At 35.1% G+C, this 17,879-nt stretch overlaps 1 protein-coding gene across 1 annotated transcript in view; it reads right to left on the bottom strand.

The window, feature by feature from the left end:
• Positions 1–2,879: 2,879 nt before the first annotated feature.
• The window catches only part of LOC150109068 (TGF-beta-activated kinase 1 and MAP3K7-binding protein 1-like), a 133,076-nt gene continuing 118,076 nt past the window's right edge, over positions 2,880–17,879 (bottom strand). The window contains exon 9 of the mRNA XM_090405299.1: positions 2,880–4,186. The gene's annotated coding sequence lies outside the window, so the exon portion shown is untranslated. The remainder of the gene's footprint in view (positions 4,187–17,879) is intronic.

Raw genomic sequence — 17,879 nt, 5'->3', positions numbered from 1 at the left:
AAGAATTGCATGAGAAGGAAATCAGTGCTACTTGGTCTCCACTCAGGAATTATCTGGCAGAGGCAATGACTGAGTATATTCCAAAGGTCATGAAATTAAATAAGGTAGGTGTAAAATGGATGACTGAGGGGGTGAAGCATGCAATCTGGAAGAAAAAGACATTGTGGGCAGCACATGAGTGGAGATAATCAGTTACGTGAGGAGTACAAAGAGCAAGCAAGGAAGTTGACTTGGTAAGGATAGCGAAAGGGCACTATGAGCAGCAATTAGCAAATGATGCTAAAAGAAATCCTAGGGAGTTTTTTCAATATGTGGCCATAGAAGGAAGAATAATTATGGGAGGGGTGATGTTGGTCAGAGATGATGGGAGAATATAGTAGAGGTGTTAAATGACAGTTCATTAAAGTATTCCATCCTTGTTTGTGATTATAACATAATGTAGAACTTGAGAACAGTGGGAATGGAGAGGAACCACTGATGGTGAGTGAGCAATTGAGTAAACTTGATGTTAACGAGGCTATGAGACTTGATGGTATATCACCTCGTGTCTTGAGGGAATGTTCTGGGAAGATTACAACACCTTTAATGTACATTTTGAACATGAGTTTTAGATTAGCCCAGGTCCCAAAGAAATGAAAAGATGGCAAAATTGTTCTGCTTCACTTCATAAAGACGATAAGAATAAGGCTTTGAATTATAGGCCAATCTGCTTGTCTGAAGTTAGGATCAAGGCATTGGAAAAGCTAGTGAGGACAAGAATTCAGAACTGGGTGGGCAGCAGTAGAATTTTCTTTAATGGACAGCATGGGTTTGCTAAAGGAAGATCATGCTTTATCAATCTGCTTACGTATTATAACAAGTGATGAATACATTGGACAAGGGGAGGGGGATGCATATACAGTGGTATATTTAGATTTTGCCAAGGCTTTCGATAGATTACCACATGACAAACTAGTAGTTAATTTGGAACAGATGATGATGGAAGTAGATTAGTGCATTGGTTTGGAGATTAGCTGTTTGATAGGTATCTATAGGTTGTGTATGGGGGAAGTGATATCCCAAAAGAAGTCACTAGTGGCATTCCCCCCCCTTCCAGGGGGTCTGTTTTGGGACCATTGTTGTTTAATTTGTATGTAAATGACGTTGGAAAAGGCTTAAACGATGATATACTGGTGTTTGCAGATGATGCAAAGTTGGGCAGAGATGAGAAGTAGAACAGATGTAGCTTTGCAAGAGGACCTAAATAGACTGTGTGAATGATGTTGCAAAGTGTAAGGTTTTAAAATTTGGGAAGCAAAGATGGGTGAGATGCAGAGTATAGGATTGGTGGGGATATTTTGGAGGAGATGAAGGATTTAGGAGTGGGGGGGGGGGAGTTGTGGTGGATAGAGATTTGAAATTTCATAGACATTTTGCTAAAATTGAGGATGACACAGCAGATTATGAGAATAATGCAGAGAATACTGACACATAGAAGGATGATTTGATTCCATTGTACAAGACTTTGATCAGGCTACATAGGGATTACCGTCCACATATTTGGTTACCAGGTTTTCAAAAGGATGATGAGATGTTGGAGAGGGTCATGAGGCGATTGACTTAAGTGGGTTTCTGGTCTCTGGAGTGTGGAATATGAGGACAGATTGAGAGAATGCAAAATACAGTCCAGTGGATAGACATGATTAAGACATAAGCTGGTAAGGGATAATTACCAGATTAATGGGGATGAGACTTTCATAGAATATCTGGAGATGGGGGGGAGAACGAGATGCCATCCCTGGAAACTGTATAAGGTGGATGTGAGCAAGGGGGCGAGGAGTAGATTTTTTGCATGGAGAGTGGTGGGTGATTGGAATGCATTACCTGAGATTGTAGCAAATGCAGGGACAGTAAATGCATTTAAGTTGAGGTACGATGAGCTGTGCATGTGAGAGTGGGACCTCCCACCATGAGTCTCTTGATTCTGTGGAGGTCTATTGATGATAATTTCATTCCAAACCTCCATATCTATCTGAGAGCAATCTAAGCTTGAGGGGGAAAAAAAGCTCAGTCTTCATAGCAACTTGCAACAGCCTTTTATGCAATATCTGAAAGGGTCAAATGTAGAAAACTTGCCAGAAGTAATGGATACAACCTCTGCTTTTTTGTGCTTCCACATCTCTCACATCCAGGTGGTACTATTGTAATATCACTGTAAAATAATGCCCTCATAACCTCTTAGTATCATTTTTCTCCTCCACCTCCTGTTTATCATCTAAACAGGAGGTGGAGGAGAAAAGCCCCTATTGCCTCTTCTGCAGTAAAATTTGCAGAAGAGGCAATAGGGGCCATACCGTCGGTTGTATGAAAGAAAGAAACAAAATGCCCACCAAACTATGTTAGCTCAATTCTTTGTTAAGAAGTAGAATAATAAAATTTATATTCTGAATATGTTTTATTGTCTTTCAGCTTCATGGTTTTCCTTTAACTAGGCCCTGAGACATACCTTAATTCTTTTATAAAAAAAAATTAAGGCTCAAAAAAGAAATTTGAGGAACGAATTATACTTTTTCCTGTAGGTTATTATATTCGATTAATGCGCCTGTTTTAAAGAATGCATTAGGCACACTAATCGAGGGTTTGCTGTATTATCATTTTCCTCTGATTGCAACTTTTAACATTCCTAGTTAGCACCCATATACCCAACTATTCCATGTAAGCAGATGATGTTAAACATTCCTTTATTCTGTGATACATTGATGAATGAGAGTTGTCTAAATTCAATGTTATGTCAGTATAAACCTTTTGTACTGCCATAAATTTCAAATAAGTATTCTCACTTCAACAGCCTTGATGATCAGTATTTAGGTATATCATATGTAATAAACAAACTAGTAAGCTGCATTTATCTAGAGATTTTATTTTACAAATATAAATATCTTTATACATATTTTCACAAAAGATCAGAATGGCAATAGGCAACTGTTTGAATTCATTTATGATTTAATACATTTTGAAAAACAAAGTAGGTGAATCTGTAGATTTTCATTAATGTTCAGAGGAGAGGGGAAAACAAAATGCCATCTGCACATTAACATCAATTAATCACCAACATACTATGAAAATTGTGCATCTAGATAAGTTAAATTAACATTTTGCACTTTTGTCCATCAGCAACAGAATTTGTGTATACCAAAATGCATCATTTTGGTATACACAAGACTTGGAAAAAGCACTCATCTGCTTGTCTCCATGGCTAGTGAGAATTTACGTTGAATTGAAAAAAGTTTCAGTTCAATCATTACACTTTATTTATGTAATTCTGATTCTATGGTATGTGGTATTTAGACATTTATGTAAATTGTTTGTCTTATTATTGCTTTTGCCATACTTATTGCATCTGTTAGAGCATGTCAGTCATCACAAATGCCTGTTTTGTTGTTTATGCTTGATTTTGTTGTAAGGAAAAAGAATCAATAACAATAGTATAGGATAAGTATATGCATTATTTTATCTCTAGAAAGAGCTCAGGCTTATTGCAAAGTAACCAACTAATTGTTGTATGGTTAACTCAAATAGATGCGCTGCAGACAGCGATAATAACATTTTGTACCCAATGATGCATGTGTAGAAAGTTGAGAAAGAATTGTGTTTTTTTATTATTTATTTTCCCAAAATATATAATTTCTTTATACTCATTCTGAAAATATGACCTAAATGTTTATCGATTTTCTCTGTTGCTGCCATGTCACCAGTCCTGCCTGCCAATATTTTGGAACTATTCTGAATTTAGAAAATGCACTACTATAGTTAATGCCTATGTAAGCCTAACAGTGTTATTTTATTGAGTTTTTATGATGAGCTTTGAATGTTTTTAACTTCATCATGTGTTTATAATGTTACAAAAGAAATTTTCACTTTTTCATAAAAGAGCAATTCAGGATAACAAATGTTAGAACTGAAAATTATCATGATTGATTATGTTCATGTATCACTGCTAAAATGTTTAATTTCTTTTTTTCCCTTAATGCTTCATTGTCCACCCATTACACTAATGGAATATGGTTGTAACATACAAACTACTTATATATTTGTGCATTTGTTGGTCTAGTTTTTATCTCTTAAAAAATGTATAATTTTTTTCAAGCTTCTTCAGTCCTCCAATAAGTGGGTAGTGCGAATACCCCCAGAAATGAAATTCATCTACCTAAAAGTAAATAAATTGTTTCAACAGTGGTAATTACACAGGGTAAAAATTAGCCATAACATTCACCAAAGCTTAAATTGACCAGGTTCACAACTGAACATGTAACTGTGACTCATTTATTAGGTTATTCCACCATTATACTCTATCCAAGCTAACACTTGACCAGTGAGATACCTACCTGACTGGTAATCATGCACAAAATTTTTAAAGCTCTGATTACACACACACACCTGCATATATCCTTTCAAGTCTCCTTCCTCCATATACATATTAAAAATTAGTATTCCTCCCTTGCAGGAAAAGCACAATTATTTTTAGTGCCAAATTTTAAAACAGAATTCACACAGATAAAAACAACAAGCTTTTAGTTTTCATAATTTTTAACTTTACAAATTAATTATTTCTGTTAGACAGATCACAGAATCATCTAATCACCATTCTCCTTCCCACTCGAATTGAATTTGAAATATTAATATGTGATTCTCAAATCAAGATAGATATATTTGCTCAAGGGTTTCAGAAGTTCTTAGCCTAGTCTGCTTTTTTATTAACTTGTTATGAATGTAATGTTTCTAGATCAAAACAGAATAGCAAGCTTTTATTATTATTTTACTTTGTTACCCATGAAGGGTTGCATATCTGTAGTACATGAGCACTGTAGGTTGGTTATATTAGATAAACTATGAATCCTGTTGTGGAGACTAAATGTTTTTTTCTGGCATTTCAGGTCTCCAGTAAGAAAAATCAATATAATGTATATAAAATTTAGTTTATATACTTATATGGAACCTCCATGACACTCAGCATATACATCAGTCGAACAGTTCATTATAGGTGTGGGTGTGTATAGTTGTAGATATTCACTGTTTAAGTCAATTGCTCTGTGTCATTTAAATTTTTTTTATACTGTTTGAATCTGTAATTGTTACTATGGGACTGATGGTTAAAAATGAATTTATTAGTTAAAAATAAACAACTAATAGTGTGATCCAAATGACTATACTCAGAAGAAAACACTCAACCCATATAAAACATACATGCGATGTGCTGATGGATTTGCATATAAAGGTCTGGAGAAGCCACACTGTGTGCATGCCTTGTTACAAGTGTGTGAAACCAGATCCATCCCCCCCCTTTTCAAAAAAAAAAAAAAACCTAATACTACTGGTTTAGTTTAATCCTTTATCCAAATGTAAGCAAACAAAGTTTGTGCCTGAAGTATCTTCAGGACTGAGGCAACTCTTGATAAAGATGGACCAAGCTCTCATCACTCCTTGTCTCAGTATCTCCCATAATGCAAAGCACATCTCCTTGCAGATATATATATAATGCTATGCATTAAGGGAAGGACCACCACTCAGTGGGAGCCAGACCCAGAGGTGGTGATACTAAGGTGGAAGCAATGGAGAGGTCATATTTACCTATACAAGAAGGTGTCTCACCTTCTGGCAACTCGTATAGGTAAATATGACCTCCCCATTGCTTCCCCCCTTAGTATCACCACCTCTGGGTCTGGCTCCCACTGACCAGACCTCAATAAAGGTAGAAACCGGCCTGGGTAGTGGCCCTTCCCTTAATGCATAGCATTATACATGTCTGTAAGGAGATGTGCTTTGCATTATGGGAGATACTAAGACAAGTAGTGATGAGAACTTGGTCCACCTTTACCACAAGTTGCCTCAGTCCTTCAGGCACAAACTTTGTTTGCTTACACTTGAATAAAGAATTAAACTAAATTTATTATAGTCTAACCAAGAGTGGGGGAGAAAAAAAACTTCCAGCACCTAATACTACTGGAAAAAAATGAGCCACAAGATTTGAATTTGATTCCAGTGTCAAATGATATTAATAATTGAAGTTAACATTTGGATACTATGGAAATAACATGCATTTAAGTTAATTTATATATTTTATCTGTATGGCTGTTTAAAAGACGAATTATGAATGGAGTAAGTTTAAAAAAAAAAGTATTTAATACAGAAAGGCTTACGTGATGAGTATTTGAATGCACCTTCAAAGTGGATGTGAATTAAGAATGGAAATTAAAATTAATTTCTTTTTACTGTTCTAAGGTCAGGCAATGTGACACTATTAGGAAACTAAGGAATAGTTAATATAATTGCCATTGCAACAAACTGCAGTGTCTTAGTACATAAAAGTGGAAAAATAACTTAAAAAATACAATTAATAGTTACCTGGATATATATATATATACACATATTCATATTTTTAAAAGAAATGAAATCGTTGCATTTATGGGAGGGAATTCATATTTTTTAGAATATTATTGATGTTTGAGAAACACTGGTTTACAACCTAAAGACCAGTTTTTCATTATTAGCCTTTCTCAGCTTAGGCCAATGAGGATATGCATGTAATTTAAGGTAAAAAAAATATATTAAGTCATCTATGAAAACATAGATGATAATACATCATGACACACAGTCATAAATCTTAACTGCTAAGTCACTGTCACCTTGGTGATGAGCATATTTTAAAATAAACTGCCACATGTGCAAGGTACTATCTTTATTTCTGTAAAGCCAAACATTTTATTTTTATTGAATTGAAATTTATTTTTATTTTATTTTATTGAAATTCAAGCCCTTAAACATATGCACAGCTTCAAGCTATATTCTCAATATAATGGTGTCACTGGATGAAGTAGAGCAACCAACCACCTTTAACTGCTTAACACAATGTGCCAACTCACTTGTTTGCACTTTGGTTTTTAGATTAAAGTAAAGCCATAAAGGAATAATAAAAATAATTAGGTTGGCTAACGAATCAAACCCTTTAAATTATAATAAACAGCTTTGTTTTTAATGTTCAAACATATCAATCCAATTAACTAAAATCAACTACAAGCAGTATATAAGTAAGTATAACAAAAGACTCATTCCCAGTAAACTATCAAGACAGCAGGTGTGTAGCATGAGTTTACAGAATTCCTTGTTCCTGTACATACAAATAGGTTCTTGCATAGGTCAGATGCCTAAAATATTTGAGATAAGAAAAAAAAAACATCTTAGTGATGTAGCTCATAAAATATGGAAGAAAGATCAGGTATGGCTTATCACTCTTCCCACACATATGACATTGACTGGAACAAGACCTCTGTGCCTTATCTAGAAGGAAACTTTCTTTCCCATCAGATAAAAGAATCTACCATAGTCATTTTTTCATATGGCTCACTCAACAAGAACCAAGGGCTAATCCTTAATGATATCTAGAAATCTTCAGTTAGACTGCTTCATGCACCAGATTTCGACTCTGCTAATCATCTCCAAACAGCTAGAAAATGGATGAATTATGCCTCCATTTTTTTCCAATTGTTCATATTACAATAGTTCCTGCCAGCATCTCTTAATGTGTACCTTGTATTTGTTAACCATACATTTACATCTTTTGTCCTAAGGAAGCTACAAGTAATCTGTGGTGCAACTAGTCAGTTTCTTGTTATTTAGTATGTATTCCTCAACCCTAAGACCACATAAACCTAATTTTTCTATTAGCCTTTCTCATATAAAATGGCAAGGTTTTTCCTCTAGAATATAAATTTTTTTCTTCTCAAAACATGCAAAATGGACATAATAACTAAATTTGCATATCTAAAAACAGCAATACCAACCAACTCTTGAACTGCTTAAATAACTGGTATAATGTCTATCATGTCATACAGCACAGAGTTCTGTAGGTTCAGTTCTTAATTATTCGGAATAACTAGTAGATAAGGAATTCGAACATAAAACGCTCCAAGTATGGATGGAACTGATAATTCCACATGGTAAGACTGCTTTGAGAGAATGGTGCTGTCCACCATAAATGTCAAAAAAAAAAAAAAAAAAAAAAACCACTCATACCTTGAAACTGCAATTAACTATTCAACCATATTCACGAAAGTCTATTTGCAGATCACAAGTTAAACAATACCATTCCAGTATTAAGCATAAGAAGAAAAAAAAACTTAGAAAAGAAGAGAATATAAAGAAATACTGTCATTTATGTCTTGAGTAAACATATTTACTTACATATTTATAAAATATCCAAAAATGTTCACCTGCCCCATGGTATGATAACATAAAATACGTATAATGTGCTACAAGAAATATAAATCAGGATGATTATATGTAATGTGCTACAAGAAATATAAACCACACGTCTTGTGCAAATCAGGATGATTATATTTCTTTGCTAAAAGTTTGGCAGATTCTCAACAGCTGTAAATGTTTTATCATTAGTAATGTCCTGTTACCATTTCTAGCTCAAGCTTACACCACAAATAAAATTCACCGTTATTTCTACCTTTTGAACATGTCCTGCTTCACTGGTAATGATCTGTTATTTTCAGATTCAGATAAAAATATCTAATGCATTTGGATACTTATCAGGGCTCAACAAATACACTTGTCCACAGTGAGTAGATTTTGGCATCGGGCAAGTAGCTGCAGACTGGACTAAACAGAATATTTTTTATTTAATAAAAATAACTTTATAGACAAAATTGCTTTTTTTTTTAACAGTGCACAAAAGAATGTGCAATATATAAATATAAAGGGCCATTCTAGTAACAAAAACTAATGTAACAAATTATATTTTCAAAAAAATCGTTTTTATTGTTCTTCCTATTCGTATTACTTGACTTCTCCATATTGGAATGATTTACTCACACAAAGGAAATGTTCTTCAAACAATAATATGGTGCCACTAATCACTTTATGAAACATTTACTGGAATGCATCATTAAAAATAGAGGAGGAGGTCTTAGGCATGTAAATTTCTTTTATAGCAAGTAAGATTGTGCATTTGTCAAGCCCTGCTTATTATGGTAAAATTTTCTTGTGTTTATAGTGCATTAAAGCTACACAAGACAAATCAGTAATTGGATTTTGTTCATCTTCAGCAGTTACTGGAATTTTTTAGTGATTTTTAAAATGTTAAGGTGGCTGTATTTCTAATCCAAAATATTCATAAGAAAAAAGCTAAGATAGATACTCTTATTGCAATGTTACGTCTTCCAGATCCTCTCCTCCCATCCTTTTAAGAATTTTAAAATAATCTTAAATGAATCCATCATTTAAGAATGAATTATGCTAGCTAGCAGTTTACTTTGCTCGCAGTCCATTCTTCAGAGGTAGATTGCCTAGCAAAGCAAAATGGAAGTGATTATATATAGGATGCACATAACCTACACAGTCTATAAACAAAGTCGTTTTCATTTCATCCTAATATTGTCTGTGGTTACAGGCAATATTAGGATGCAAGTCTTAGTTTTTGCAACTTTCTAGATAGGTAGGCTTATCACACGTCCCAGTTTGAAGGTATGGTCCCGGCCAGTTTGTCCCGGTTATTTGGTAGAAATTTAAAAGTGCAGCCTCAGAAAATGGCGATTAGGCAACACGGATACCCCACTTTGACTCTGGCCTGTACGCTGTATTGCAAGTCATTGTTGAGCACGTGCAATCTTAGTTGAGGTTAGATTGTGAGTTGGTTTTCTTTTCGGCATGTTGTTTGTAATTTTTTTTACTTCATTAAATTAATTTAACCCAAAAATGCCAAAAAGAAACTGTGTTTACGGATGAATTAAAAAAGGATTATGGTCATATTGACAAAGTGAAATGTGAACAGTGCTCTTCAGAATTTTCTGTGGCTCATGGTGAGCGTTCAGACATAAAAAAAATCACTTGACATGTGCGAAACAAGGCTAGTCTAGCAGCGGCAGGAACTTCCTCAAAGATGGTCATATTTTAAAGGTGCCGATCCAAGTGACAAAGAATTTTTAATAGCTGCTAAAGAAACAACTTTTGCATTTCATGTTGCTATTCACAATCTAAGCTTTAAGTCTGCTGATTGTTCATCTAAATTGATATCAAAGCTTTTTGAAACAAAGTTTAGACTGGGTAGAGCAAAATGTGAAGCTGTATTCTATCGCTACTTCCAGCTATTGACAGAATACTTAATCTATGAGGGACTGAAATCATATTTTATTTCACAACACTGTCCGGTGATGATAAAACAGTTCTTTGATAATGATTGTGGTGAAATGTATTTGTGGTTTGTGCACGGGCAACTCAAATTGTTTAACAAATCTTGATTATGGAAAGTACAAAAGCGAGTGCAATGGATATTGTCACTGAACTTAGAAAATTAAAAACAAATCTTGAGGAAAGGCGTGATAATAAATTTATACCACAAGAAGCAAAAAAGCTTTTTAGAATACTGGAAAATAATGGAAGTATTACAATACTACAAGAGTTTACAAAATTTTATGACCAATGTCTTTCTTACATTGAGCTTTGAGAAAACAGTTTAGGTGGAGCAGAATCTTTTACTTGGATAAACAATGAATTAACTTGGTCAGAAATTGAAGCTTCAGGTGAAGAAATTAATGAAACTCTTGCAAATAATGCAATAAACATGGATGAACTGTTTGAAGTGGTGATTGCAAAAGCTTTTTGGTCGGCAAACTATGACATTTTGAAAAATACAAGTTTCGAAAAAAAAAATAGATACAATTATTCAGTCATTTCAAAGAAAAGAACATTTCATTGCCCAATCTTGTCCAAATTATAGAATACATTTTCAACCTGCCAGGCACATCTTCACCTGTTGAAAGGATATTTCTCAATAATGAATAACATATGGTCTGAAGAAAGAGGTAGAATGGCTGAATCAACAGTAAAAGCTGTATTGCGTTGCAAACTTAATAGTGAACTAAAGTGTAGTGAATTTTACGATGCGATTAAAAATAACAATTTTTAAAGAAAGTTCACGTTAGTGATAAATATTAATAACTTTTTAATAATTTATGTTCAGTTAAGAGTAATTAAAAATTATTACTACAAATTTTTTTTTTTGTTAACCACTCCATTATTTAGCCTTTTGAATCATAAGTACTTAGTGTAGAAGGCATTACTTTCTGTTTTCATAAAAAAAAATTTTATGGTAAGTCTATAGATAGGTATATTTATTAGTTGGTTCACCATATATATTTAAAGCAATAGATTTTTATTACAACCTCAACCTGTTGGATATGAGGTACTAAAAGTGTTCTCTAGGGATGCTGGCCCATGAAAGTGCATTCTGCTGTTGTCTCAGATTAAATTGCAGCAGGTTAGTCCCTATTACAGCATCTCATCCTCATGGGTGCTCAATTGGATTGGATCTAGTGAAGTATGGTAGAAGGCACCATCACATAGATAGAGCTATCTCAGCCTGCTTAACTTATCAATCTGTATCCTTTCAAATTAATGGATTCAAACATCATTTTGCTAGTTCCAAAGGACTGATAATATGAGCATTGTGAAAATACTTCTAATACCATTGCCAGAGGTGCTGTCATCTGAGATTGACAAGTCAACTGATTCATGTCATATCACGCTCTGCAATCAACGTGGAATAGCTAGAATCAGGATTAATCTGATCAGGCAACATTTCCCAAGTGCAGTTGCATCTGTAGCTGCTTGTTTTTAGCCAAGAGGAGTAAAACTCAGTGAAGTAATCTTGCTGTAGATGAGGTTTCCAACATCACAAAGATGATAATTGGTACACAGCAGGCACTCATATATGAGTATTCGTATTCCAGTAGGATATATGATATCATGATATATTCAATGGCACATCTGACACAGTCATACTGTACCCAAAGTTAGTTACTTAGGTCACACTTTTAATCCATTACATTGTCTCTGATGCCGCGGTGAGCTGCAGATGATGTATCTAGTAACTGGCCAGTCAAGTACACTCATAAACATGTAGGGTAATTTATTCTGATTCATTATTCGTCCATTTCAGAAAATATTCTAAAGTGTGTTTATTGCAAATAAAAGATACTACAAAAAGCAATTTTCTGCCAAAATCATTTCTTTGATTAAAGTGGAATTACTTTTATATCAAGTGTAAACTAATCCCAGATTGAATTCTCCTATTCAAAATATATTACAAATATCTACTAAATAATTATATATATATTCAATCTGTATTTACCTTATCACATTTTTTATGCAGTTGGAATTCTAATCAGCTAGCAGGACAGGTAAGAAAATAGTAAGCAAAAGCACAAAAAAGCTGCTTTTCAGTATACTTTTGTTTACTATTTTTATGATTATATTGAAATGAAAAGTGTGAAGAATAAATAGGGTAGGAATCAAATGGATGTGTAATATTATTAAGCAAGAGATTCGTAAGAAAAGGATAATGTGGAAGGAATACCGTGTGCATTATGAAAACTATAAGCAGCAGGCTAGAATAGTCAACTGTTATACAGAAAGCAAAAAGTCTGAGTATGAAAAGAAACTGGCTCTGCATGCTAAAGACAACCCACAAGAATTCTATCGATATGCAGCAAGTAAAAGAAAGAATGAATATAAAAGAATAACTCTTCTAAATGCAGATGGCATGAGGGTTACAGATGCAGAAGAGACTGTTCAACTAATGAGTGTCCGTTTTGTTAAAAACTCTCAACTTGGTGTATGTGACATTGAGCTCACTGCTACCTCTTCACTGGATGAAGAAATTCAGGTGTACGAGGATAAGGTATTAGAGCTGTTGCACAAAATGAATAAGAATTCAGTAATAGGGACTGATGGGGATAATAGGGATATTAGCATGTATGCTAAAAGTATTCAGCTGAACTGGCTATTCTTTGACCGGGCTGTTTAATATGAGTCTCAGGATAAAGATTTAAGGTAACCACAGTGGTGGTTACCTTAAATCAGTACTTGGTTTTGTGTACCACAAAAGTCAGTACTTGGTCCACTCTTATTCAATCTATACATTAATGATATTGGAAAGGATTTGACAAGCAACATGCAGCTATTTGCTGATGCTGAAAAGATAGGGTAATCAGGAATGGTGCTGATATGTACTTGTAGAATGATCTGAACAGGCTGGAATTGTGAACATGGGAAATTGGATGTCAGTAAATGTGAAGTCATGCACTTCAGCGTGATTAGATATCCAATGTCATATTATATATTGGTGGGATTATGGTTGAAGAAACTGATGAGGCTAGAGATCTTGGAGAGTGTTAGTAGATAGGAAATTGAATTTCAGGCCCATGTAGCAAAGATTGCAAATATAACTCAAAAGATAATTGCAATACTGAAATAAACGTTCACATGTAAAGATAAGAATGTCATTTTGCCTCTTTACAATGCATTGGTAAAACCTCACTTGGATTATTGTGCCCAGGTCTAGTCTCCTGATTTCCATTGTGATTCTGATATATTGGACAGAGTGCAAAGGAGTGTTAAAAATGATATCTGGATTATGAAGACATTGAGAATTTGTAGAGTTCAGACACTAGCAAAGAGGGGTGATATGATTGAGACAAACTTCTGAAAAGTCATACAGGATTTCAGTTGATGGAATTTTTCAATTTATTGAGGGTGGGGAAAGGACAGCAGAAAGGGACTGGAGCCTGTGTAGCTCAGTAGAAGTGGTGTTTGCACTCTATGGCACTTATTTGACTGCACGAAGAAAAACTTGGGTTCAAATCTAGTCACCAACTAGAGGAATATTTTCTAAGCCTTTTTCGACAGGTCCCCAAGTTAGTCGATTTCTGGCATGGGCAAGCGGGTTTTTTCCTCCCGGAAACTCAAAAAAAATCGGCTGTCGAACCCACACTATTTTCAGACATTCAAAATATTGTGTTAGGATTAGGGACTACGAGATGGTTGCACTTGCGAGCCGCCGCCTTCACTGTGTACTGATTAATTAGTGATAGCCTCGGGCCAGTTATCTGTGATTGGCTACCAGTGGAGATTGAACTGCCCACTCAGTCTCCAAAAGTTAGGTTGGGCTAAAATGGCCTCGCCTACTCCCTATGTGGGAACAAAAAAAGGTGTCAGCTGATAGCTGGGGAAAGGACAAGAGAGCATCCTTGGAAGCTGAGAATGAATGCTGCTAAGGGGGTGAAGGCTAGATTTTTTTCTCATAGAGTGGTGTGTGATTGGAATGGATTACCACTGGATGTTGTGGGTGCAAGCAGTGTGAATGAATTCAAGAATAATAGCTGGTGTGTGTGTAGTATGTGGATTCCCTCAATGAGTTTTTTGACTTCCTGGAAGTCTCTTTTAATAATATTTATAAGTGATTCATAAGAAATCCAATTTTTAACTGATCTCAGGTTACCTCTTTTGATTTTATTATATCTTCATGCTGTCAGTAACATATGTTTTTGTATTACAGGCTATTCCCATTGTAATGAACTGAAACATCCCAATTAAAGCTCCTCCTCTAGCCACAATGCTATTCTGTATAAATAGCATTTCACTACAAAAAACTATTCCTGTGGTCCTTAAACAAGGGTCAACTGTATCTCTTAGCATATGTATTCTCATACCCATTTGGTAGGAAGAAAACTAAGTTTCTAAAAAGAAATCACTTGACTCTGTATTGAAGGGGGGAGGGCTTATATATGTGTGTAAAATTCTTTGCAGGTTATCTTCGTGACACTATTCAATAGACCATATTGCTCTATTAAATGGTGCCACAAAGACAACCTGCAAAGAACAATACAGCATATGCTGCTTCTAAAGAAGTTAACAGACACCCCATGGGCTAGGTGCATTGTGGCATGTAACAAGTCACGTGCTTGTAACCAGTACAAATTGGAGGAATATGATGTTCCCAAGTCAGTGCAACTGTGTGCAGATGAAATGGCTGCGAGAAGGGAACTGACTGAGTTAGAAACAGGTGTGCCATTGTGATTGGATTCTATGTTACAGGCCATCCTGGGTACAACAATGATACCATACTGAGATGAAAGTGCAAGGAGCCAACTGCAAGTACTACCTGCAGTGGACAAACCCACAATACTCACCAAATATGACTATAGGATACTATGAAGAATAATATGTAAAAGCTCCTATTCGTTGGCCAACATGGGGAATGCAGAGTTCCAGGTACCAAACTGGAACATGAATCTGCATGAAAACATTCAGATCCAAGGCTCACAACATGGGTTTCCATGGTAGGATTCAACATGCAGTGTTGTCTTCAGTGGTGTAAAGAGCGTGTACAATGAGACATGGAAAGCTGTAATATAGTGACAAAGCACACTACATTCTCTGCCGAGTAGATGGACGGATACCTGGTGAACGTCTCTTACCAAAGTGCATAATACCAACTATGAAATTCAAGGTGGTGGTGTGAATATGGCCCTGTATTTTCTGTTTTGGCCTTGGACCTCTATTTGTGTTGCCACAAACACTGCACACAGAGAGGTACCTGAACGTTCTGGACAATGCAATGCTTCCTACTTTGTGTCGTTTCTATGGAAATGACCACTATCAGGATGGTTTGTGGACATAAACCTTGCCACAATTGATTGGCCTCCATAGAGCTCTGATCTCAACTGAAATGAGGTCAAGGGACATCTGCCCCATAAGTCCAGGATCTTGTTACATGCCTGCTACAGGAAGAATAGTTCAAAATTCTCACTGATTGCTATCGTATGCTTGTAGAAAGTATGCCCCATAGGATAGATGTGGTCACTGAAGTGAAAGGATGTCCTACAACTTATTAAGGTGGGTGCCGTGGCCGTTTGTTCCCCACATGGTGTCCCTTCACTTCTTTCCAAGCAGCCTATGTCCCCATAATTAACTAGAATTATGATTAAGGCTGCAAGGCCAGTAGATTATGTGTGTGCTCTCTGATCAGTTTGACTTTCTGGAAGAGAAACCATTCCATTTTCATATGACAACACACACAATTGCTTCAACCATAATTCCAATCCTTTCCAGTTTTAATCTGCAGGCCAATGAGATATAAAACCCTTTTGGCTATGAAAGTCTCTGCACACTTTTAAACTGTATGCTAGTTTAAAAAAAAAAAAGTGCTGGATTCTTGCAGAACGTTTTTTAAAATCTGATAAGGTTTTTTTTGAGGAACATCTGTGATTTTTATATATTTATTTTTTGCAAAGAAAGAAGAGGGGGGGGGAAAAGCTCTTATGACCATTGCGGCTATTTCTACTGTAACATGAACATCATCATGAAGAACTGATGATTTCACATATTCAGAAATAGGTGAAATGTTATTATTAAACATTTCACTTATTTAATAATTTAACTTTAATAAAACTTCCCAAAATAATGTGTTAATTTAAAGGAGAATGCTTCAAAAAAAGATTGTTCTAACAGTAAAAAAGTACTGTCTATAGCATAACATATAGCAATTGGGGGGGCAGGACTAAAAGCTTTAATGAGTTAAATTTAAACCATTAAGAAGAATAATAAAGCAGTGAACATATTCATAACATAACTCCAATTCTGGTTACCAGGTGTAACTGTATTAGTACAATAGTGACACTGCAACATAAAGCAAATTGTGTTGATGCGTGACCAAGGTTCAGAAAAGGTTTCAATGCGAAACTAACATCTCATCTTCCTTTTCCCCTCTTTTACCTTGCGGTGTCAAGGGTTTATTAATCATCAGACCTCAAACTGTTCACAGAATAAGGTGGTCAGCCCTATGCCTCAGTGTATCCTATGTCCGTAATGTTGAGTTCTCAAGGCCGGTTTGCCTGCTTTGAGGGATGAAAAACCCCAGGATAAACTAGGAAAAAAAACCCTACTGTCCATGCCCAAGACCGGCTAACTTGGCTATGGCTGAGGAAGATCCTTCAGCTCCTCACATCACTGATGGGAATCGAACCTAGAACATTCCTTCCCCAGGCATATGGTTGCGAAACACATAGCCACTAGGCTAACAACGTGGATGCTTTTATTTATGGTATGAGCAGTTTATAGAGAAAAGTAAAGCAAAGAGTATATCCAAAGTAAAAACTCTTTAAAGGTAAGTGTACCTTCAGTACCTCAGCAGGCTCTAAGTGTCTCAGCTAAAAATATGGATGACTTACAAAAGCTATTAAAAACAGTTACAACTGGCAAAACATAATATTTAATGATAAAGGGAGTTGATTCAATTTTTTTGAAGTTATGAAGTTAAATGACATTGTGCTGTTTATAAACGAGCTATATGACTCATTTTGTTTTCTGAAAAAAAAAAAAAAAAAACCCAGCAGAATTAGCATATCTGAACATTTTTTAGATAAAGTTGCTGCAACCTGATGACTTTAACAACATATTTCTGCTATAATAAAACACAGCTTCTGTATTATTGTGAAATGAATATCTTTCTCAATAAGAAGATACATGACTGTTGGATTGGTTGTTATTGACCAATGTCCATCACAATGGGTCTATGTTAAAGATTTTATATGCACACTGATGCTAGCCAATCATTGATGAAGTGAATTAAGCTGGCTATTGATGCACATGATGTGCAAATGTGTGGGAAAAAATCACTTAATATTACATATGCAGAGTGCACTCTTATTTTTAATAAGTTTCCCTTCTCATTCTTTTGATATTTTGTAATAAATTATTCAAGGTGTCAAGTTCATTAGCATAACCCTGTACTACCATATAAAAAAAAAAAGTATGTATGAATACTTTTATTCTGATTATGATTAAGCTTTAATAAGTGTGAAATCTGCTAAAAATAACGGGATGTAAATGTTATCCATCATGAAAACAACCCCACTTATATTTCTTTGTGGAAATTATAGATTCAACAGAAACCTGCATATGAGCTCAGTTAAGTTGTATCAGGTCCTATTACAAAGTTATTGCAAACATGAAAGCATAATTTGTAACAGTACTATGAGTACATTTACAAATTATGT

Source organism: Typopeltis vanoorti, chromosome 2, assembly GCF_054136105.1.
Source record: "Typopeltis vanoorti isolate ZY-2024b chromosome 2, IOZ_Tvanoo_1.0, whole genome shotgun sequence".
Taxonomy (NCBI): Eukaryota; Metazoa; Arthropoda; class Arachnida; order Uropygi; family Thelyphonidae; genus Typopeltis; species Typopeltis vanoorti.
This window is presented reverse-complemented; position numbering and strand designations above follow the sequence as displayed.